Raw genomic sequence first — 23,867 nt, 5'->3', positions numbered from 1 at the left:
CCGTCGAGTGTGCGGCGACGTGGCCGCAGCGTGGCTTGAGGCCCTTACGGTCGCCCGCACTTGTCGTGGAGTGGTCGCAGCCTGGGGCGCCGGGTTGACGTCTTCTTGGGCAGATGGCGCTGCCCGGGCCGGCCAAGCTACCCAGCGGTCAGCGTTGGTTCTCGGGTCGCCGGACATCGGACCCACGGGACGTTGGAGGATCAACCGGGGGAAGAGAAGCTCTGGCGCACCCCTACTCGGCGCGCCAAATGTCGAATTTAGGGTTCTGGGAAAACCCTTGAGGTTCGTACACTGGGGTGCGCACGAAGATCTCTCCCCCTCCCTAGCTCGCACGCTCTACAATTTCACGGCCCAGCTCGGCGAACCCAAAAAACATGAGACACAAGATTTATACTGGTTCGGGCCACCGTTGTGGTGTAATACCCTACTCTAGTGTGGTGCGGTGGATTGCCTATTGGGTTGAGGATGAACAGTACAAGGGAAGAACAGCCTCGTGAGGTGAGGTGTTCTTGTGCTTGGTGTGCTTCTGTGGTTTGAAGGTTGAAATCTCCTTCCCTATGGTGGTGGCTAGTCCTATTTATAGGGATGAAACATGACTAAACTATATGTTTTTTTAGGGATGAACTTTCTTTGGCCATGTTATTTTGAGAAGACATAATTGCTTAGTTAGTATGCTTGAAGTATTATTGTTTCTATGTCAATATGAACTTTTATCTTGAATCTTTGGGATCTGAATATTCATACCACAATTAAGAAGAATTACATTGAAATTATGCCAAGTAGCACTCCGCATCTAAAATTCTGTTTTTATCATTTACCTACTCGAGGACGAGCAGGAATTAAGCTTGGGGATGCTTGATACGTCTCCAACGTAACTATAATTTTTGATTGCTCCATGCTATGTTATCTACTTTTTTGGGAAATATTGGTATTTATTATCCACTTTTATATTATTTTTGGGACTAACCTATTAACTGGAGGCCCAGCCCAGAATTGATGTTTTTGCCTATTTCAGTGTTTCGAAGAAAAGGAATATCAAACGGAGTTGAAACGGAACAAAATCAACTGGAGAAGCTATTTTTGGAAGGAAAGCTACCGGATGGACTTGGACCCCACGTCAGGAGCCAAGGGAGGTGCTCGCGTGGGTAGGGGGCGCCCCCCACCCCCTAGGGCGCGCCCCCTGCCTCATGGGGCCCCCGAAGCTCCACCGACGTACTTCCTGCACCCATATATACTCACGTACCCTAAAACTTCCAGAACAGACAATATATCAGGAGTTCCACCGCCAGAAGCCTCCGTGGCCACTGAAAGCCAATCTAGACCCTTTCCGGCACCCTGCCAGAGGGGGAATCCTTCTCTGGTGGCCATCTTCATCATCCCGATGCTCTCCATGACGAGGACGGAGTAGTTCTCCCTCGGGGCTAAGGGTATGTACCATTAGCTATGTGTTTGATCTCTCTCTCTCTCGTGTTCTTGAGGTGAGACGATCTTGATGTATCGTGAGCTTTGCTATTATATTTGGATCCTATGATGTTTCTTCCCCCTCTTCTCTCTTGTAATGGATTGAGTTTTCCCCTTTGAAGTTATCTTATCGGATTGAGTCTTTAAAGATTTGAGAACACTTGATGTATGTCTTGCCGTGCGTATCTGTGGTGACAATGGGATATCACGTGATTCACTTGATGTATGTTTTGGTGACCAACTTGCGGGTTCCGCCCATGAACCTATGCATAGGGGTTGGCACATGTTTTCGTCTTGACTCTCTGGTAGAAACTTTGGGGCACTCTTTGAAGTTCTTTGTGTTGGTTGAATAGATGAATCTGAGATTGTGTGATGCATATCGTATAATCATACCCACGGATACTTGAGGTGACATTGGAGTATCTAGGTGACATTAGGGTTTTGGTTGATTTGTGTCTTAAGGTGTTATTCTAGTACGAACTCTAGGGCTGTTTCTAACACTTATAGGAATATCCCAACGGATTGATTGGAAACAATAACTTTCAGGTGGTTTTGTACCCTACCATAATCTCTTCGTTTGTTCTCCGCTATTAGTGACTTTGGAGTGACTCTTTGTTGCATGTTGAGCGATAGTTATGTGATCCAATTATGTTATTATTGTTGAGAGGACTTGCCCTAGTGAAAGTATGAACCCTAGGCCTTGTTTCCTATCATTGCAATACCATTTGCGCTCACTTTTATCATTCGTTACCTTGCTGTTTTATATTTTCAGATTACAAAAACTATTATCTACCATCCATATAGCACTTGTATCACCATCTCTTCGCCGAACTAGTGCACCTATACAATTTACCATTGTATTGGGTGTGTTGGGGACAGAAGAGACTCTTTGTTATTTGGTTGCAGGGTTGCTTGAGAGAGACCATCTTCATCCTACGCCTCCTACGGATTGATAAACCTTAGGTCATCCACTTGAGGGAAATTTGCTACTATCCTACAAACCTCTGCACTTGGAGGCCCAACAACGTCTACAAGAAGAAGGTTGTGTAGTAGACATCAAGCTCTTTTCTGGCGCCGTTGCCGGGGAGGTTAGCGGTTGAAGGTATATCTTTAGATCTTGCAATCGAGTCTTTTAGTTTCTTGTTTTATCACTAGTTTAGTTTATAAAAGAAAACTATAAAAAAATGGAATTGAGTTTGTCTCATACACTTCATCTTTTTAATGTCCTTCGTGAGTATGATGGAAAGGAAAATTGTGCCAAAGTGTTATAAGAAGAATGCATTAAAAATTTTGGCACTAAATATTTGAATGATGAGCATGATTGCAATGTTGTTAGTATGAATTCCTTGAATATCCATGATGCTAATGATATGCAAAGCCACAAGCTTGGGGAAGCTATGTTTGATGAAGATGATATTTTTTGTTCCCCAAGCTTTGATGAGAAAATTTACTATGATGAAAGCATGCCTCCTATCTATGATGATTATTGTGATGACACGTATGCTTTAAAGAATAATGATAACCATGAAACTTGTCATCTTGGTCTTAATTTTCAATCACATGATAGTTATTTTGTTGAGTTTGCTCCCACTACTATTCAAGAGAAGAAATTTGCTTATGTGGAGAGTAATAAAAATTCTATGCTTGTAGATCATGAAAAGAATGCTTTTGGTGCTGATTATATTGTTGAATTCATTCATGATGCTACTGAAAATTATTATTAGGGAGGAACATATGCTTGTAGGAATTGCAATAATATCAAGTTTCCTCTCTATGTGCTTAAAGTTTTGAAGTTATGCTTGTTTTGCCCTCCTATGCTAGTTTATTATTGTTTCCATAAGTTGTTTGCTCAAAAAATCCCTATTCATAGGAAGTGGGTTAGACTTAAATGTGCTAGTAATATTCTTCATGATGCTCTCTTTATGTTACAATTCTTATCTTTTATGTGAGCATCATTGAAATCATCATGCCTAGCTAGGGGCGTTAAACGATAGCGCTTGTTGGGAGGCAACCCAATTTTATTTTAGTTCCTTGCTTTTTGTTCCTGTTTAGTAATAAATAATTCATCTAACCTCTGTTTAGATGTGGTTTTATGCTTTTAATTAGTGTTTGTACCAAGTAGAACCTATGGGAAGACTTGGGGGGAATTCTTGTTGATCATGCTATAAAAAACAGAAACTTTAGCGCTCACGAGAATTGCTGCCATTTTTATTTGGAAAGTGCTATTTAGTTAATTCTTTTTTAAGATTATTAATAGATAAATTCCTCAGGTCCAGAAATTTATTTGAGAATTGTATGAGTTCCAGAAGTATACGTTTGATCCAGATTACTACAGACTGTTCTGTCTTTGACAGATTCTGTTTTTCGTGTGTTGTTTGCTTATTTTGATGAATCTATGGCTAGTAAAATAGTTTATAAACCATAGATAAGTTGGAATACAGTAGGTTTAACACCAATATAAATAAATAATGAGTTAATTACAGTACCTTGAAGTGGTGATTTATTTTCTTATACTAACGGAGCTTACGAGTTTTCTATTAAGTTTTTTGTTGTGAAGTTTTCAAGTTTTGGGTAAAGATTCGATGGAATATGGAATAAGGATTGGAAAGAGCCTAAGCTTGGGGGTGCCCAAGGCACCCCAAGGTAATATTCAAGGACAACCAAGAGCCTAAGCTTGGGGATGCCCCGGAAGGCATCCCCTCTTTCGTCTTCGTTCATCGGTAACTTTACTTGGAGCTATATTTTTATTCACCACATGATATGTGTTTTTCTTGGAGCATCAATTTATTTTGTTAAAATTTGATTTCTATTATTTATAACAATGTTTTGCATCTTTTATTTCAATAAAAGTGGCATTGATAGCCTTTACTATGCCTATTTTAGAAGTCCACATGTTGCTGTTTGAAAACAGAAAGTTCACCGCTGTTGCAATAATTCCCAAGAAAAGTCAGAATGTGATAAAATGTTGAAACCTTTTTAATATTAAGTTCTGCTAAATTTACTACAGTGGGAATTTTATTTCATAATTTTTGGAGCAAGGGAAGTATGGATGTTGCTGCATTCTTTACAGACTGTCCTGTTTAGGCAGATTGCTGTTATGTTTGCATTGTTTGCATATGTTTGCTTCTTTAATGATTCTATTTGAGGATAGGACTATTAAATATACAGAGGAATTTAGTATGAAATGTTGAATAATAATTTTAGTGATTTTCTACAGTAGAGTATGATAAGTTTTTTGCAATGGTTTATGCTAACTTATCTCACGAGTCCTTGTTGAGTTTTGTGTGGATGAAGCTTTTGAGATTTAGGGAGAGCGTGATATGAGAGGAATGAAGGAGACACAAAAGATCAAGATTGGGGATGCCCAAGACATCCCAAGATAATATTTTAAGAAGTCTCAAGCGTCTAAGCTTGGGGATGCCCCGGTTGGCATCCCACCTTTCTTCTTCAACAACTATCGGTTAGTATCGGTTGATCCTAAGTTTTTGCTTCTTCACATGATGTTTGCTATTCTTAGATGTCATTTTATTTTTCTTCGCTTGCCGTTTGAATAAAATACCAAGATCTGAAATTATTAAATGTTAGAGAGTCTTCACATAGTTGCATAATTATTCGACTACTCATTGATCTTCACTTATATCTTCCGGAGTAGTTTGTCAATGCTCTAGTGCTTCACTTATATCTTTTAGAGCATGGTGGTAGTTTTATTTTGAAGAAATAGGTGAACTATCATGCTTCACTTAGATTATTTTGAGAGTCTTAAATAGCATGGTAATTTGCTTAAATAATCATAACATGCTAGGCATCCAAGAATAGTAAAAACTTTCATATAGAGTATTGAATACTAAGAGAAGTTTGATGCTTGATGATTGTTTTGAGATATGGAGATAATAATATCAAAGTCATGCTAGTTGAGTAATTGTGAATTTGAGAAGTGCTTGTGTTGAAGTTTGCAAGTCCCGTAGCATGCACGTATGGTAAACGTTGTGTAACAAATTTGAAACATGAGGTGTTATTCGATTGTCCTCCTTATGAGTGGCGGTCGGGGACGAGCGATGGTCTTTTCCTACCAATCTACCCCCCTAGGAGCATGCGCGTAGTGCCGAGGTTTTTGATGACTAGCTGATTTTTGCAATAAGTATGTGAGTTCTTTATGACTAATGTTGAGTCCATGGATTATACGCACTCTCACCCTTCCATCCTTGCTAGCCTCTTCGGTACGGTGCATTGCCCTTCCTCACATTGAGAGTTGGCGCAAACTTCGCCGGTGCATCCAAACCCCATGATATGATACGCTCTATCACACATAAACCTCCTTATATCTTCCTCAAAACAGCCACCATACCTACCTATTATGGCATTTCCATAGCCATTCTGAGATATATTGCCATGCAACTTTCCACCATTCTGTTTATCATGACACATTCATCATTGACATATTGCTTAGCATGATCATGTAATTGACATAGTATTTGTGGCAAAGCCACCGTTCATAATTATTTCATACATGTCACTCTTGGTTCATTGCATATCCCGATACACCGCCGGAGGCATTCATATAGAGTCATCTTTGTTCTAGTATCGACATGTAATCATTGAGTTGTAAATAAATAGAAGTGTGATGATCATCATTATTAGAGCATTGTCCCAAGTGAGGAATAAAAAAAGAAAGGCCATAAAAAAAGAGAGAAGGCCCAAAAAAAGATAAAGGCCCAAAAAATGAGAGAAAAAGAGAGAAGGGACAATGTTACTATCCTTTACCACACTTGTGCTTCAAAGTAGCACCATGATCTTCATAGTAGAGAGTCTCTCATGTTATCACTTTCATATACTAGTGGGAATTTTTCATTATAGAACTTGGCTTGTATATTCCAACAATGGGCCTCCTCAAGTGCCCTAGGTCTTCGTGAGCAAGCAAGTTGGATGCACGCCCACTAGTTTCTTTTGTTGAGCTTTCATACATTTATAGTTCTAGTGCATCCGTTCCATGGCAATCCCTACTCCTTGCATTAACATCAATCGGTGGGCATCTCCATAGCCCATTGATTAGCCTCGTTGATGTGAGACTTTCTCCTTTTTTTTGTTCACCACATAACCCCCCTCATTATTCTATTCCGCCCATAGTGTTATATCCATGGCTCGCGCTCATGTATTGTGTGAAAGTTTATAGGTTTGAGATTACTAAAGTATGAAACAATTGTTTGGCTTGTCATCGGGGTTGTGCATGATGAGAGCATTCTTGTGTGACGAAAATGAAACATGACTAAACTATATGATTTTGTAGGGATGAACTTTCTTTGCCCATGTTATTTTGAGAAGACATAATTGCTTAGTTAGTATGCTTGAAGTATTATTGTTTCTATGTCAATATGAAATTTTATCTTGAATCTTTCGGATCTGAATATTCATACCACAATTAAGAAGAATTACATTGAAATTATGCCAAGTAGCACTCCGCATCAAGAATTCTGTTTTTATCATTTACCTACTCGAGGACGAGCAGGAACTAAGCTTGGGGATGCTTGATACGTCTCCAACGTATCTATAATTTTTGATTGCTCCATGCTATGTTATCTACTGTTTTGGGCAATATTGGGCTTTATTATCCACTTTTATATTATTTTTGGGACTAACCTATTAACCGGAGGCCCAGCCCAGAATTGCTGTTTTTTGCCTATTTCAGTGTTTCGAAGAAAAGGAATATCAAACGGAGTTGAAACGGAACGAAATCAACTGGAGAAGTTATTTTTGGACGGAAAGCTACCGGATGGACTTGGACCCCATGTCAAGATCCAAGGGAGGTGCTCACGAGGGTAGGGGGTGCCCCCCTAGGGCGCGCCCCCCAGCCTCGTGGGGCCCCTGAAGCTCCACCGACGTACTTCCTGCACCCATATATACTCACGTACCCTAAAACTTCCAGAACAGACAATAGATCGTGAGTTCCGCCGCCAAAAGCCTCTGTAGCCACCGAAAACCAATCTAGACCCGTTCTGGCACCCTGCCGGAGGGGGAATCCTTCTCCGATGGCCATCCTCATCATCCCGGTGCTCTCCATGACGAGGAGGGAGTAGTTCTCCCTCGGGGCCGAGGGTATGTACCAGTAGCTATGTGTTTGATCTCTCTCTCTCTCGTGTTCTTGAGGTGATACGATCTTGATGTATCGCGAGCTTTGCTATTATATTTGGATCCTATGATGTTTCTTCCCCCTCTTCTCTCTTGTAATGGATTGAGTTTTCCCCTTTGAAGTTATCTTATCGGATTGAGTCTTTAAAGATTTGAGAACACTTGATGTATGTCTTGCCGTGCGTATCTGTGGTGACAATGGGATATCACATGATTCACTTGATGTATGTTTTGGTGACCAACTTGCGGGTTCCGCCCATGAACCTATGCATAGGGGTTGGCACACGTTTTCGTCGTGATTCTCCGGTAGAAACTTTGGGGCACTCTTTGAGGTTCTAAGTGTTGGTTGAATAGATGAATCCGAGAGTGTGTGATGCATATCATATAATCATACCCACGGATACTTGAGGTGACATTGGAGTATCTAGGTGACATTAGGGTTTTGGTTGATTTGTGTCTTAAGGTGTTATTCTAGTACGAACTCTAGGGCTGTTTGTGACACTTATAGGAATAGCCCAACGGATTGATTGGAAAGAATAACTTTGAGGTGGTTTCGTACCCTACCATAATCTCTTCGTTTGTTCTCCGCTATTAGTGACTTTGGAGTGACTCTTTATTGCATGTTGAGGGATAGTTATGTGATCCAATTATGTTATTATTGTTGAGAGGACTTGCACTAGTGAAAGTATGAACCCTAGGCCTTGTTTCCTATCATTGCAATACCGTTTACGCTCACTTTTATCATTCGTTACCTTGCTGTTTTTATATTTTCAGATTACAGAAACTATTATCTACCATCCACATACCACTTGTATCACCATCTCTTCACCGAACTAGTGCGCCTATACAATTTACCATTGTATTGGGTGTGTTGGGGACACAAGAGACTCTTTGTTATTTGGTTGCAGGGTTGCTTGAGAGAGACCATCTTCATCCTACGCCTCCTATGGATTGATAAACCTTAGGTCATCCACTTGAGGGAAATTTGCTACTGTCCTACAAACCTCTGCACTTGGAGGCCCAACAACGTCTACAAGAAGAAGGTTGTGTAGTAGACATCATACAGGTATCTCCGAAGGTGTTTGTTGAGTTGGCATTGATCAAGATTAGGATTTGTCACTCTGAGTATCGAAGAGGTATCTCTGGGCCCTCTCGGTAATACACATCATAAGCTTGCAAGCAAACGACTAAGGAGTTAGTCACCATGTGATGTATTAAGGAACGAGTAAAGAGACTTGCCGGTAACGAGGTTGAACTAGGTATAAAGATACCGACTATCGAATCTCGGGTAACTAACATACCCATATACAAAGGGAATTACGTATGTTATCATAACGGTTCGACCAATAAAGATATTTATAGAATATGTAGGAGCCAATATGGGCATCCATGTTCCACTATTGGTTATTGACCGGAGAGGTGTCTCGGTCATGTCTACATAGTACTCGAACCCGTAGGGTCCGCACGCTTAACGTTCGATGACCATATAGTATTATATGAGTTATATGATTTGGTGACTGAATGTTGTTCGGAGTCCCGGATGAGATTGCAGACATGACGAGGAGTCTCGAAATGGCCGAGACCTAAAGATTCATATATAGGACGATAGTTGTCGGAGTCAAAACCGGCAGATCTCGGGTAGGGGGTCCCGGACTGTGCGTTAGGATCGAAGGTAACAGGAGACAGGGACACGGTGTTTACCCAGGTTCGGGCCCTCTTGATGGAGGTAATACCCTACATCCTGCTTGGTTGACTTTGATGAGTATAGGGGTTACAAGAGTTGATCTACCACGAGATCGTAATGGCTAAACCCTAGATGTCTAGCATGTATGATTATGATTGCCTCTATGGACTAAACCCTCCGGTTTATATAGACACCGGAGGGGCCTAGGGTTGTACAAAGTCGGTTTACAGAGAAAGGAATCTTCATATCCGAACGCCAAGCTTGCCATCCACGCAAAGGAGAGTCCCATCCGAACACGGGGGAAAGCCTTCTATCTTGTATCTTCGCAGCCCATTAGTCGGGCCCATGTTACATAGCCCGGACGCCTGAGGACCCCCTAATTCAGGACTCCCTCAATAGTATTCGGGCATCGGAAGTGTTTCGGGGGTACCGGGTACTTATCGGGTCACCGGAAGGGGTTCCGGGCACCCCCAACAAAAGTTATGGGCCTTATGGGCCAAGAGAGGGAACGCACTAGGCACAAGGGGCTCATGTGCCCCCATCGCAGGCTGGCCAAGGAGGAGAAGGAAAGGGGAAGGGAAAGGAATGTGTGGATAAGGATTCCCACTTCCTTCCCCCTCCCCCCTCTTTCCTTCCCCCTTGGGAATACATGGTAGGGGGCGCGGGCATGGCAGGAGCCCTAGGGCCGGCCGGGCACCTATGTGGTGCGCCAGGCTGCCTCCCCTCCCTCTTCCACCCATATATATGTGGGAGGGGGCGCCTAGCACACACCAGATCAATTGTTAGCCGTGTGCGGCACCCCCCTCCACCGTTTACACCCCGGTCATATTTTCGTAGTGCTTAGGTGAAGCCCTGCGTAGATCACTTCACCATCACCGTCACCACGCTGTCATGCTGACGGAACTCATCTACTACCTCGACATCTTGCTGGATCAAGATGGCGAGGGACGTCACCAAGCTGAACGTGTGTTGAACGCGGAGGTGTTGTACGTTCGGTACTAGATCGGTTGGATCACGAACAAAGATCAACTACATCAACCGCGTTGTGAAACATTTCCGCTTATAGTCTACGAGGGTATGTAGAAACACTCTCCCCCTCTCGTTGCTATGCATCTACATGGATAGGTCATTATGTGTGCGTAGATTTTTTTTTGTTTTCCTTGCAACGATTGCCAACAGGGTTCATGAATTCACATCCCCTCAGCCGGTTGCTCCGGCGGCTGGTGACATGAGGGAAATCCCGATGCCTTCACTTCGGTTGGTGGTTTATTTTATGTTTTTTAGTCCTCGTAGGTGCGGCACTCGGGCTGATGGCGGCGTTTCTTTTTCTAGTTTGTCTTTCGGGCTTTGATACCCCTCAAGTATGTCTGTTTGGACATAGTCAACGGAGCTCCGATGTATATCTCTGTAGTCTCCTTGGGATGGTAGGGTTAGGATTTCTCGTGACGAAAAAGGGTTTTCCCTGCTTCATAGATAAAGCATCACCGAACAAACCGTACCTGCTGATACAAACACACACTCCACACCACACACACCCAAGGCTGGATACAAGGACGCTGAAACCAGCAACACTACCCCAACAAAATCCTAGCAAACATCAGATGAAAACAATAAGCACTACTGCTACGAAGTTGTCGGGGCCCTTGACCGTGGGCGAGCCACCGCGAAGAGGAGAAGACGTGTAAGGTGAACAATGAGCACCAGAACGGTGCCTTCAACAAGGGAACGACACCAACGCATCGCCACCGTCCAATCCAAGGATTAGAGTTTCCCCCGGAGCACTTCGGCGACAAATGAGATGTCAAAACGGCGCCTTCAAGAAGGCGACGGCGTCAGCACGCTACCGCCGTCGGCCTGGCAAAGCAGAACGGGTTTTCACCCCAACCAACACTCAACGTCACCGGATTGGGATACGGCAACTGCAATGCCAGAATTGAACGACCCACCCCGGTCAACACGCCGCCCACACGGCTATGGTGACCGGACAGCGCCCAAGCCGCGTGCTCCCCCATGAGCACCCCGGCTACCACCAACCGGGTCGCCGCCACGGCATCCGAGCCCCACCCTCAAGCAGGTGATACGTCTCCAACGTATCTACTTTTCGAAACACTTTAGCCCTTGTTTTGGACTCTAACTTGCATGATTTGAATGGAACTAACCCGGACTGGCGCTCTTTTCAGCAAAATTGCCATGGTGTTATTTTTGTGGAGAAATAAAAGTTCTCGGAATGACCTGAAAATTCACGGAGACAGGTTTTGGAATTTATAAAAAATACTGGCAAAAGAATCAGCATAAGGGGGCCCACACTTTGTCCACGAGGGTGCAGGGCGCGCCCCCTACCTCATGGGCCCCCTGAGGATCCACCGACGTTAACTCCAACTCTATATATTCACGTTCGGGGAGAAAACAAATCAGAGAGAAGGATTCATCGCGTTTTACGATACGGAGCCACCGCCAAGCCCTAATCTTCATCGAGAGGGCTGATCTGGAGTCCTTTCAGGGCTCCGGACAGGGGAATCCGTCGCCATCGTCATCATCAACCTTCCTCCATCACCAATTTCATGATGCTCACCGCCGTGTGATAGTAATTCCACCGTAGGCTTGTTGTATGGTGATGGGTTGGATGAGATTTGCCATGTAATCGAGTTAGCTTTGTTAGAGTTTGATCCCTAGTATCCATTATGTTCTAAGATTGATGTTGCTATGACTTTGCTATGCTTAATGCTTGTCACTAGGGCCCGAGTGCCATGATTTCAGATCTGAACCTATTATGTTTTCATGAATATATGTGAGTTCTTGATCCTATCTTGCAAGTCAATAGTCACCTACTATGTGTTATGATCCAGCAACCCCGAAGTGACAATAATCGGGACCACTCCCCGTGATGACCGTAGTTTGAGGAGTTCATGTATTCACTAAGTGCTAATGCTTTGGTCCGGTACTCTATTAAAAGGAGGCCTTAATATCCCTTAGTTTCCAATAGGACCCCGCTGCCACGGGAGGGTAGGACAAAAGATGGCAGGCAAGTTCTTTTCCATAAGCATGTATGACTATATTCGGAATACATGCCTACATTACATTGATGAACTGGAGCTAGTTCTGTGTCACCCTATGTTATAACTGTTGCATGAGGAGTCGCATCCAACATAATTATCCATCATTGATCCATTGCCTATGAGCTTTTCACATATTGATCTTTTCTTAGTTACTTTTCCATTGCCACTCTTACAATTGCTACAAAAACTACTACTATTACTTTTGCCACTGTTACTGTTACTTCCGTACTACTTTGCTACGAAATGCTTTGCTGCAGATATTAAGTCTTTCAAGTGTGGTTGAATTGATAACTCAACTGCTAATACTTAAGAATATTCTTTGGCCCCTTGTGTCAAATCGATAAATCTGGGTTGAATACTCTACCCTCGAAAACTGTTGCGATCCCCTATACTTTTGGGTTATCAAGATTATTTTCTGGCGCTGTTGCCGGGGAGTATAGCTCTATTCTTTGAGTCACTTGGGATTTATATCTGTTGATCACTATGAGGAACTTGAAAGATGAAAGAACCAAGATTTTTCCCTCAACTAGGAGGGGAGGTAAGGAATTGCCATCTAGCTCTGCACTTGATTCACCTTCTATTTTGAGTAAACTTGTGACACCTACTCCTGCTATTGATTCTGATATGTCGCATGTTATTGATGATGCCACTTCCGGTATGCATTATGCTTATGATGAAACTACTTTTATGCTTGATAATATTGTGCCATTAGGTGAATTTCTTGATGAATAACTTGCTAGGGTTAGAGAGAATGAAATTATTGAAACAGATAATATTGATGAAAGTGATGATGAAGATTCTCCCCCTAGATATGAATTGCCTGATGTGCCTGAGGGTTATGTTATGGATGAAGAAACTGCTAGAGACCTTTTTTCTTGCAAAGATATATATGATCTTAAGAAACTGTTAGCTAAGCTGAAAGAAAAGTCTTTGAATGCTATAATGAAATATGACCCTGCTTTTGCTACTTCACCTATCTGTATTTCTGATAAGGATTATGATTTCTTTGTCGATCCTGAGTTAATTACTTTGGTTGAATCTGATCCTTTTTATGGCTATGAATCTGAAACTGTTGTGGCACATCTTACTAAATTGAATGATATAGCCACCCTATTCACTCATGAGGAAAAAATTCGTTACTACTATATCCTTAAGTTATTTCCGTTCTCATTAAAGGGTGATGCTAAAACATGGTTTAATTCTCTTGCTCCTGGTTGTGTGCGTAGTCCCCAGGATATGATTTATTACTTCTCTGCTAAATATTTCCCCGCTCATAAGAAACAAGATGCCTTAAGGGAAATATATAATTTTGTGCAAATTGAAGAAGAGAGTCTCCCACAAGCTTGGGGGAGGCTTCTCCCATTACTTAATGCATTGCCAGATCATCCTCTTAAGAAAAATGAAATACTTGATATCTTTTATAATGGACTAACCGATGCTTCCAGAGACCACCTGATAGTTGTGATGGTTGTGTTTTCAGGGAAAGAACTATTGAGCAAGCTGAATTGCTATTGAATAATATATTAAGTAATGATAATGATTGGACACTTCCTGAACTAACTCCTAAGCCAACTCTGAAGAAAAGGGGTATTCTATTTCTCAGTCCTGAAGATATGCAAGAGGCAAAGAAATCTATGAAAGAAAAGGGTATTAAAGCTTAAGATGTTAAGAATTTACCACCTATTGAAGAAATACATGGTCTTAATAACCTGACACAGGTAGTAAAGGTAAATTCTCTCTATAGATTTGATGAAGGTGATATTCCTCGTAATAAGTCTATTGGCCAATGCTTGGATGAGTTTGATAATTTTATTGTTAAGCAAGAAAACTTCAATGCTTATGTTAGTAGACAATTGAAACGTAATGCTTATATGGTTGAACACTTGAGTGATTATATGTCTATAGTTAAAGGTGACCTTAAACTTATTAGTAAACATGCTTCTATGGTTACCACTCAGGTAGAACAAGTGCTTAAAGCTCAAGATGATTTTCTCAATGAATTAAATAATAAGAAAAATGATAATGTTGTTAGAATTATGACTAGAGGGGGTAAAATGACTTAGGAACCTTTGTATCCTGAGGGCCACCCTAAGAGAGTTGAGCAAGATTCTCAGGGAACTAATGTTGATGCACCAAGTCCTTCTAAGAAGAAGAAAAAGAAAATTGATTGGACTTTGCATGCTTCTAGTGAACCTGTTGTTGACACACCTGAGAATCCCAATGATATTTCTATTTCTGATGCTGAAACACAATCTGGTAATGAACATGAACCTAGTGATAATTTTAATGATGATGTTCATATTGATGCTCAACCTAGCAATAACAATGATGTAGAGATTGAACTTGTCGCTGATCTTGATAACCCACAATCAAAGAATCAATGTTATGATAAGAGAGACTTTGTTGCTAGGAAGCACGGTAAAGAAAGAGAACCATGGGTTTAGAAACCCAAGCCTTTTCCTCCTAAACCATCCAAGAAAAACGATGATGAGGATTTTGAGCGCTTTGCTGAAATGATTAGACCTAGCTTTTTGCGTATGTGTTTGACTGATATGCTTAAAATGAATCCTTATGCTAAGTATATGAAAGATATTGTTACAAATAAAAGAAAGATACCGGAAGCTGAAATTACCACCATGCTTGCCAACTATACTTTTAAAGGTGGAATACCTAAGAATCTAGGAGATCCCGGAGTACCAACTATACCATGCTCCATTAAACTATGTTAAAACTGCTTTATGTGATCTTGGAGCCGGTGTTAGTGTTGCGCCTCTCTCTTTATATCGTAGCCTTGACTTGAATAAGTCGATACCTACTAAAATATCTTTGCAAATGGCCGATAAATCAACTGCTATACCTGTCGGTATCTTTGAGGATGTGCCTGTTGTGGTTGCAAACGTTACTATTTTAACGTATTCGTTATTCCTGATATTCCCGAGGACAATAGTATGTCTATTATTCTTGGTAGACCCTTTTTGAATACTGCAGGGGCTGTTATTGATTGCAACAAAGGCAATGTCACTTTACATGTTAATGGTAATGAGCATACGGTACACTTTCCGAGGAAACAACCTCAAGTTAGCAGTATCAATTCTATTGGAAAATTTTCAACGATCACTATTGGAGGTTTTGAATTCCCTCTTCCTACTGTAAATAAGAAATATGATATTCTTATTGTTGGGGAAATGCATATCCCCATTGAGGTAACCTAGTGTTATTCGAAAATTCTCTGGTTTCATGTTATTCGGAAAGAGTTTGTTAACAAGACTTGATCAACCTTATTAGTGGATTCCTTTTGATGAGTATGAGATGGATGAAGTTAGAAAGCACAACTCTCTATACCCTCCTTTTACTTTTCATTATTTAGATTAAATAAAGCAAAAAATAGTATTATCTGTCTGTTTTCTGCATTATCCTTGCAATAAAAATACCCCGAAAATAAAAGTTCTCCAAATGTCCTAAAAATGATATATGATATTTTGTGGAATATCTGGCACTGAGGACACACCAGGGGGCCTCACCACTTGGCCACGAGGGTGCGGGGCGCCCCCTGGGGCGCGCCCCCTACCTCGTGGACCCCACGTGGACCCCCTCCACTTATTCCAGCACCCACTCACTTCGTTTTCCTCCAGAAAAAAATCCTCCCATAGTTCAAACCCGAGTTCTAGCTCATCTTGCTGCCATTTTCGATCTCCTTGCTCAAAGCTCCATTCACAAAACTGCTTTGGGGGATTGTTCTTCGGTATATGACTCCTCCAATGGTCGAGTTAGTTTTTGTTCTAGTGCTTTATTTATTGCGAATTTTTGCTGCTTAGGTGACCTGTTCTTGAGCTTGCATGTCAAATTTATATGGTCCAAAGTAGTTGTAATGCATGATATAGCCTCTAGGCACTTGTAGGAGTAGTTGCTATCAATCTTGTTGAGTTTGGTTCACTTTTATTTTGAGTCACTAAAAATTTCAGAAATTTTCAAAGAAAGAAAATGATGAAGAGATTGTTGAGGGGCTCTTCGAGCCGAAGTTCGAAGGATAAGCAGAATGAGGAGAATAAAAATCCCAAATACAATATTCCTCGCACTGCGGAGGTTCGGCCGTGTGAATGGCCTTGTGATGAGTTCTTAAGAACCGCCGGAATTTACGGTGATTTATATTACTTGGCTGAGAATGCAGGCCTCACCGACTTCCTCCACTACCAGTGCGAACAGTATATCCTACTCACTAATATTTTCATGCAAATTTTTTATTTCCATGCTAAGAAATCGCCACCTTCAGTGGAGTTTCACTTATATGATGAGGTTAAGGAGATGTCACTCCATGATTTTTGTCGAGTTTGCAAGATACGCTTTAAGGGAAGCATCGAGGAACCACACCATAGTGATGTGGATGGGTTTATTGATAGAATTGTTGTAGGAGAAACTAGGAAAGTTTCCGATGCAAGAATTACCAGTATACATTTTACTGTTCTACGTTACTTTGCGATATTTGCTAGTAGATGCTTAATTGGTCGCGGGAACAGTTGGAATCTTAATGCTCCTGATATTTTCATTTTGCGCCATACTTTGTTTCGTGATACCACTTTCAGCTTAGGCGCTATTGTTGCTAAACGATTAAATCTAAACCGTACAAAGGGCCCCATTTTTGGAGGCGTCTTTGCTTCACGCCTTGTTGAACATTTTGGGATACCTATTAGGCATTATGAGAAAGAGGAAAAGTTGGTGCCTCCTATTTTTCTAGATTATAAGGGTATGGTAGCACATGATTTTATTGTTAAAGATAAGAAGAAGATGCTTAAGTATAATTTGATATTTGATAAAACTCACTGTGAGATTATTACCTTGCCTGCACCCTCTCTGTTTTACATACTTTCGAGCATGTACCTCATCTTACCCAAGGCCATTTATGCATACTGGAGTCTGACACAAGTCCCAGAGCCTGAGCCTGAGCCACCACTTGACACTTATCGTCAGTCTATTTATCAGTGGGATCTGGAGGAGATCGCCAACTAGTGGCACCCTAAGGACCCTCCTCAATACACCAGAGGGGGTAGCTTCGATCCGTGGGCATAGACCAACTTAGGTTAAAAGCCTAAGCTTGGGGGAGTACGTATTTCTCACCGACATTACATTCATGTTCACACACTCATTCTAGTTGTTGGTGCTCTTACTTTTTCATTGTACTATCCATGCTAGTTTCTTTTCTTTTCTAAGCCCTCTTCTTGTGTGTTTGAAAACCATTAAGAAAAACCAAAAAATTAGTTGTAGCTATTTTACTTTCCATGCCTGCAGTAGTAGTAATTAAAATAAAACCCAAAAATATTTCTCGTTCTTCTTTTGCTTGTTGGAAGCTTTCCCGTGTAAATAGTTTTATTTCTTTTCTTGTTCTTTGGGCGTCGAGAGGAGAAGACTATGATGAAAATGTTGAGTGGCTCCGATATGCATTATTTTTGATTTAACTAAGAGCCCATGTTACCTTTTCTTCTCCCTTGTATTAAATGCTTGCAGATTCCAGCTTAGTCCAATGCACGTGCACTATTATTATTATCCACACCGTTCAGTCATGCAAGTGAAGGGAAATAATGACGATATATGACAGACTGATTGAGATGAGAGAAGCTGGTATGAACTTGACCTATCTTTTTTTTGTAAATATGATTAGTTCATCGTTGTTGATTTAGCCTATTATGAATGAAACATGTTTGCAATGACAATTAGATATTATAGTTGCCCATTCCATGCTTAATTAGCTAGGAGTTTATAATGGTTTGCCTTGCGTGCCAACATGCTATTAAAATGGTTGTGATGTGGTATGATAGGGTGGTATCCTCCTTTGAACGATTCGAGTGGCTTGACTTGGCACATGTTCACGCATGTAGTTGAAACAGAATCAACATACTCTACGATATTTATGTTCATGGTGGTGTATATCCTACTCATGCTTGCACTCATTGTTGATTAATCTTAATGCATGTTCATGACTGTTGTCGCTCTCTAGTTGGTCGCTTCCCAGTCTCTTTCTAGCTTTCACTTGTACTAAGTGGGAATACTGCTTGTGCATCCACTTCCATAAACCCCAAAGTTATGCCATATGAGTCCACCATACCTTCCTATAAGCGGTATCTACCTGCCATTCCAAGTAAATTTGTATGTGCCAAACTCTAAACCTTCAAATGAAATTCTGTTTTGTATGCTCGAATAGCTCATGTATCAACTAGGGTTGTCTATATGTTCCATGCTAGGTTGGTTATTCTCAAGATGAGTGGACTCCGCTCATCATTCACGAGAAAATGGCTGGTAACCGGAATGCCCAGTCCCATGCTCAAATCAAAATAATTGCAAACAAAACTCGCCCAGGATTGTTCTTAGTTGGAGGCACCCGTTGTTTCGGACAAGCCATGGATTGATGTTTGTTGGTGGTGGGGGAGTATAACTTTACCATTCTGTTTGGGAACCGCCTATAATGTGTGTAGCATGGAACATATCGAGATCAATTGGTTGTTATGTTGAAAATGAAAGTATGCCACTCGAAATATTATTTATCTCTGTTTTAAAACATGAGCTCTCGCACCTATGCAAATCCTTGCTTCCCTCTGCGAAGGGCCTATCTATTTACTTTTATCTTGAGTCATAATCCTCTTATTAAAAAGCACTAGTTGGAGAGCACCGCTGTCATTTGCATGCATTGCTATTAATTTACATTGAGTATGACTGTGGCTGGATCTCTTTTACCATGAATTATAATGCCTAGTTAGTCCTTGATCTTCAGGGGTGCTCTGCATTTATGTTTTGCGGTCTCAGAAAAGGCTAGTGAGATACCATCTTGTTATATCATATTATGATTGTTTTGAGAAAGTGTTGGCATCCAAGATTTATTACTATTTCTCGCTAGTTGATTATGCCATTGATATGGGTAAACATGAGACCTAAATGTTATTGTAAATATGGTTAGTTCATAATCTTTGCTGAAAACTTGAAAGCTGGCTTTACATATTTGCAACAACAAGATCAAACAAAGTTTGTAAAAGTTTTTCTTTATCACTTTCAGATTGTCAATTGAATTGCTTGAGGACAAGCAAAGGTTTAATCTTGGGGGAGTTGATACGTCTCCAACGTATCTACTTTTCCAAACACTTTTGCCCTTGTTTTGGACTCTAACTTGCATGATTTGAATGGAACTAACCCGAACTGACGTTGTTTTCAGCAGAATTGCCATGGTGTTATTTTTGTGCAGAAATAAAAGTTCTCGGAATGACCTGAAAATTCACGGAGACACGTTTTGGAATTTATAAAAAATACTCCCTCCGTCCCAAAATTCTTGTCTTAGATTTGTCTACATATGGATGTATCTATTCACATTTTAGTGTTAGATACATCCGTATCTAGATAAATCTAAGACGGGAATTTTGGGATGGAGGGAGTACTGGCGAAAGAATCAGCATAAGGGGGCCCACACCCTGTCCACGAGGGTGCAGGGCGTGCACCTATACAATATACCATTGTATTGGGTGTGTTGGGGACACAAGAGACTCTTTGTTATTTGGTTGCAGGGTTATTTGAGAGAGAACATCTTCATCCTACGCCTCCCACGGATTGATAAACCTTAGGTCATCCACTTGAGGGAAATTTGCTACTGTCCTACAAACCTCTGCACTTGGAGGCCCAACAACGTCTACAAGAAGAAGGTTGTGTAGTAGACATCAAGCTCTTTTCTGGCGCTGTTGCTGGGGAGGTTAGCGCTGGAAGGTATATCTTTAGATCTTGCAATCAAATCTTTTAGTTTCTTGTTTTATCACTAGTTTAGTCTATAAAAGAAAACTACAAAAAATGGAATTAAGGTTGCCTCATATGCTTCATCTTTTTAATGTCTTTCGTGAGAATAAGGATTCCAATAATTGTGCCAAAGTGTTGGAAGAAAAATGTATTAAAATGTTTGGCACTAAATCTTTGGATGATGAGCATGATTGCAATGTTGTTAGTATGAATTCTTTGAATATCCATGATGCTAATGATATGCAAGGCCACAAGCTTGGGGATGCTATGTTTGATGAAGATGATACTTTTTGTCCCCCAACTTTTGATGAGCAAATTTACTATGATGAAAGAATGCCTCCTATCTATGATGATTATTGTGATGACACGTATGCTATAGAGAATAATGATAACAATGAAACTTGTCATCATGATTTTACCTTTCAATTGGATTATTCCTCACATGATAGTTATTTGTTGAGTTTTCTCCCACTACTATTCATAAGAAGAAATTTGCTTATGAGAGTTATAAAAACTCTATGCTTGTAGATCATGAAAAGTATGCTTTATGTGATGGTTATATTGTCGAATTCATTCATGATGCTACTGAAAATTATTATGAGGGAGGAATATAAGCTTGTAGTAATTGCAATAATATCAAGTTTCCTCTCTATGTGCTTAAAGTTTTAAAGGTATGCTTGTTTTGCCTTCCTATGCTAGTTGATTATTGTTCCCATAAGTTGTTTGCTCACAAAATCCCTATGCATAGGAAGTGGGTTAGACTTAAATGTGCTAGTCATATTCTTCATGATGCTCTCTTTATGTTTCAATTCTTATCTTTTATGTGAGCATCATTGAAATCATCATGCCTAGCTAGGGGTGTTAAACGATAGCGCTTGCTGGGAGGCAAACCAACTTTATTTTTGTTATTTACTTTTTGTTCCTATTTAGTAATAAATAATTTATCTAGATTCTATTATGGTTGTGTTTTTTATGTTTTAATTAGTGTTTGTGCCAAGTAAAGCCTTTAGGATATTCTTGGGTGATTATTATTTGATCTTGCTGATAAAAACAGAAAGTATGCGCTCACGAGAATAATTTTTATTTTTTACCAGGGAGTGATAAAATACCAATTCCAACTGTAGTAGATACAAATTATTTAGGTCGTCCTAATTTCTCAGAATTTTTGGAGTTACAGAAGTATTTGAAAGCTCCAGATTGTTATAGACTGTTCTGTTTTTGATAGATTCTCTTTTCTTTGTGTTGTTTGCTTATTTCGATGAATCTCTGAGTAGTATCGGAGGGTATGAACCATAGGGAAGTTGGAATACAGTAGATATTACACCAATATGAATTTAGAATGAGTTCACAACAATACCTAAGTGGTGATTTAATTTCTTATACTAACGGATCTTACGAGTTTTCTGTTAAGTTTTGTGTTGTGAAGTTTTCAAGCTTTGGGTAAAGATTCGATGGACTATGGAATAAGGAGTGGCAAGAGCCTAAGCTTGGGGATTCCCAAGGCACCCCAAGGTAATATTCAAGGACAACCAAGATCCTAAGCTTGGGGGTGCCCCGGATGGCATCCCCTCTTTCGTCTTCGTTCATCGGTAACTTTACTTGGAGCTATATTTTTATTCACCACGTGATATGTGTTTTGCTTAGAATGCCATTTTATTTTATTTTGTTTTGCTTGCTGTTTGAATAATATACTGATAACCAGAAGTATAGGGGGTCGCAACTGCTTTCGTGGGTAGAGTATTCAACCCAAATTTATTGATTCGACACAAAGGGAGCCAAAGAATATTCCCAAGTATTAGCAGCTGAGTTGTCAATTCAACCACCTGGAAACTTAGTATCTGCAGCAAAGTGTTTAGTAGCAAAGTAATATGATAGTGGTGGTAGCGGCAACAAAAGTAAAAACAGCAAAAGTAATGTTTTTGGTATTTTGTAGTGATTGTAACAGTAGCAGCGGGAAAGTAAATAAGCGTAAAACAGTATATGGAAAACTCGTAGGCACCGGATCAGTGATGGATAATTATGCCGGATGCAGTTCATCATGTAATAGTCATAACATAGGGTGACACAGAACTAGCTCCAATTCATCAATGTAATGTAGGCATGTACTCCGTATATAGTCATACGTGCTTATGGAAAAGAACTTGCATGACATCTTTTGTCCTACCCTCCCGTGGTAGCGGGGTCCTATTGGAAACTAAGGGATATTAAGGCCTCCTTTTAATAGAGAACTGGAACAAAGCATTAGCACATAGTGAATACATGAACTCCTCAAACTATGGTCATCACTGGGAGTGGTCCCGATTATTGTCACTTCGGGGTTGCCGGATCATAACACATAGTAGGTGACTATAGACTTGCAAGATAGGATCAAGAACTCACATATATTCATGAAAACATAATAGGTTCATATCTGAAATCATGGCACTCGGGCCCTAGTGACAAGCATTAAGCATATCAAAGTCATAGCAACATCAATCTCAGAACATAATGGATACTAGGGATCAAACCCTAACAAAACTAACTCGATTACATGATAAATCTCATCCAATCCATCACCATCCAGAAAGCCTATGATGGAATTACTCACGCACGGCGGTGAGCATCATGAAATTGGTGATGTAGGATGGTTGATGATGATGACGGCGACGAATCCCCCTCTCTGGAGCCCCGAACGGACTCCAGATCAGCCCTCCCGAGAGGTTTTAGGGCTTGGTGGCGGCTCCATATCGTAAAACGCGATGACTTATTCTCTCTCATTTTTTTCTCTCCAAAAGCAAATATATAGAGTTGGAGTTGGCGTCGGAGGGCATCCAGGGGGCCCACGAGGTAGGGGCACGCCCTAGGGGGGTGCGCCCCCCACCCTCGTGAGAAGGGTGTGGGCCTCCTGGTCTTCATCTTTGGCGAGGATTTTTTATTATTTTTTCTAAGATGTTCCGTGGAGTTTCAGGTCATTCCGAGAATATTTGTTTTCTGCACATAAAACAACACCATGGCAATTCTGCTGAAAACTGCGTCAGTCTGGGTTAGTTCCATTCAAATCATACAAGTTAGAGTCCAAAACAAGGGCAAAAGTGTTTGGAAAAGTAGATACGACGGAGACGTATCAACTCCCCCAAGCTTAAACCCTTGCTTGTCCTCAAGCAATTCAGTTGACAAACTGAAAGAAAGAAAGAAAAACTTTTGCAAACTCTGTTTGCACTTGTTGTTGTAACTATGTCAAGCCAGCATTCAAGTTTTCAGCATAGATCATAACTAACCACATTTACAATAATTCTCAGGTCTCATAATTACTCATATCAATAGCATAATCAACTAGCAAGCCATAATAATAAATCTCGGATGACAACACTTTCTCAAAACAATCATAATATGATATAACAAGATGGTATCTCACTAACCCTTTCTGAGACCGCAAAACATAAATGCAGAGCACCTTTAAAGATCAAGGACTAACTAGACATTGTAATTCATGGTAAAAGAGATCCAATCATAGTCACACCCAATATAAATTAATAGTGATGAATGCAAATGACGGTTGTGCTCTCCAGCTAGTGCTTTTTAATAAGAGGGTGATGACTCAACATAAAAGTAAATGGATAGGCCCTTCGCAGAGGGAAGCAGGGATTTGTAGAGGTGCCAGAGCTCGGTTTTGAAATAGAGATAAATTGTATTTTGAGCGGTATACTTTCATTGTCAACGTAACAACTAAGAGATGGCGATATCTTCCATGATAAACACATTATAGGCGGTTCCCAAACAGAATGGTAAAGTTTATACTC

Source organism: Triticum urartu, chromosome 3A (assembly GCF_056163025.1).
Source record: "Triticum urartu cultivar PI428250 chromosome 3A, HENAU_Tu73, whole genome shotgun sequence".
Taxonomy (NCBI): domain Eukaryota; kingdom Viridiplantae; phylum Streptophyta; class Magnoliopsida; order Poales; family Poaceae; genus Triticum; species Triticum urartu.
This window is presented reverse-complemented; position numbering follows the sequence as displayed.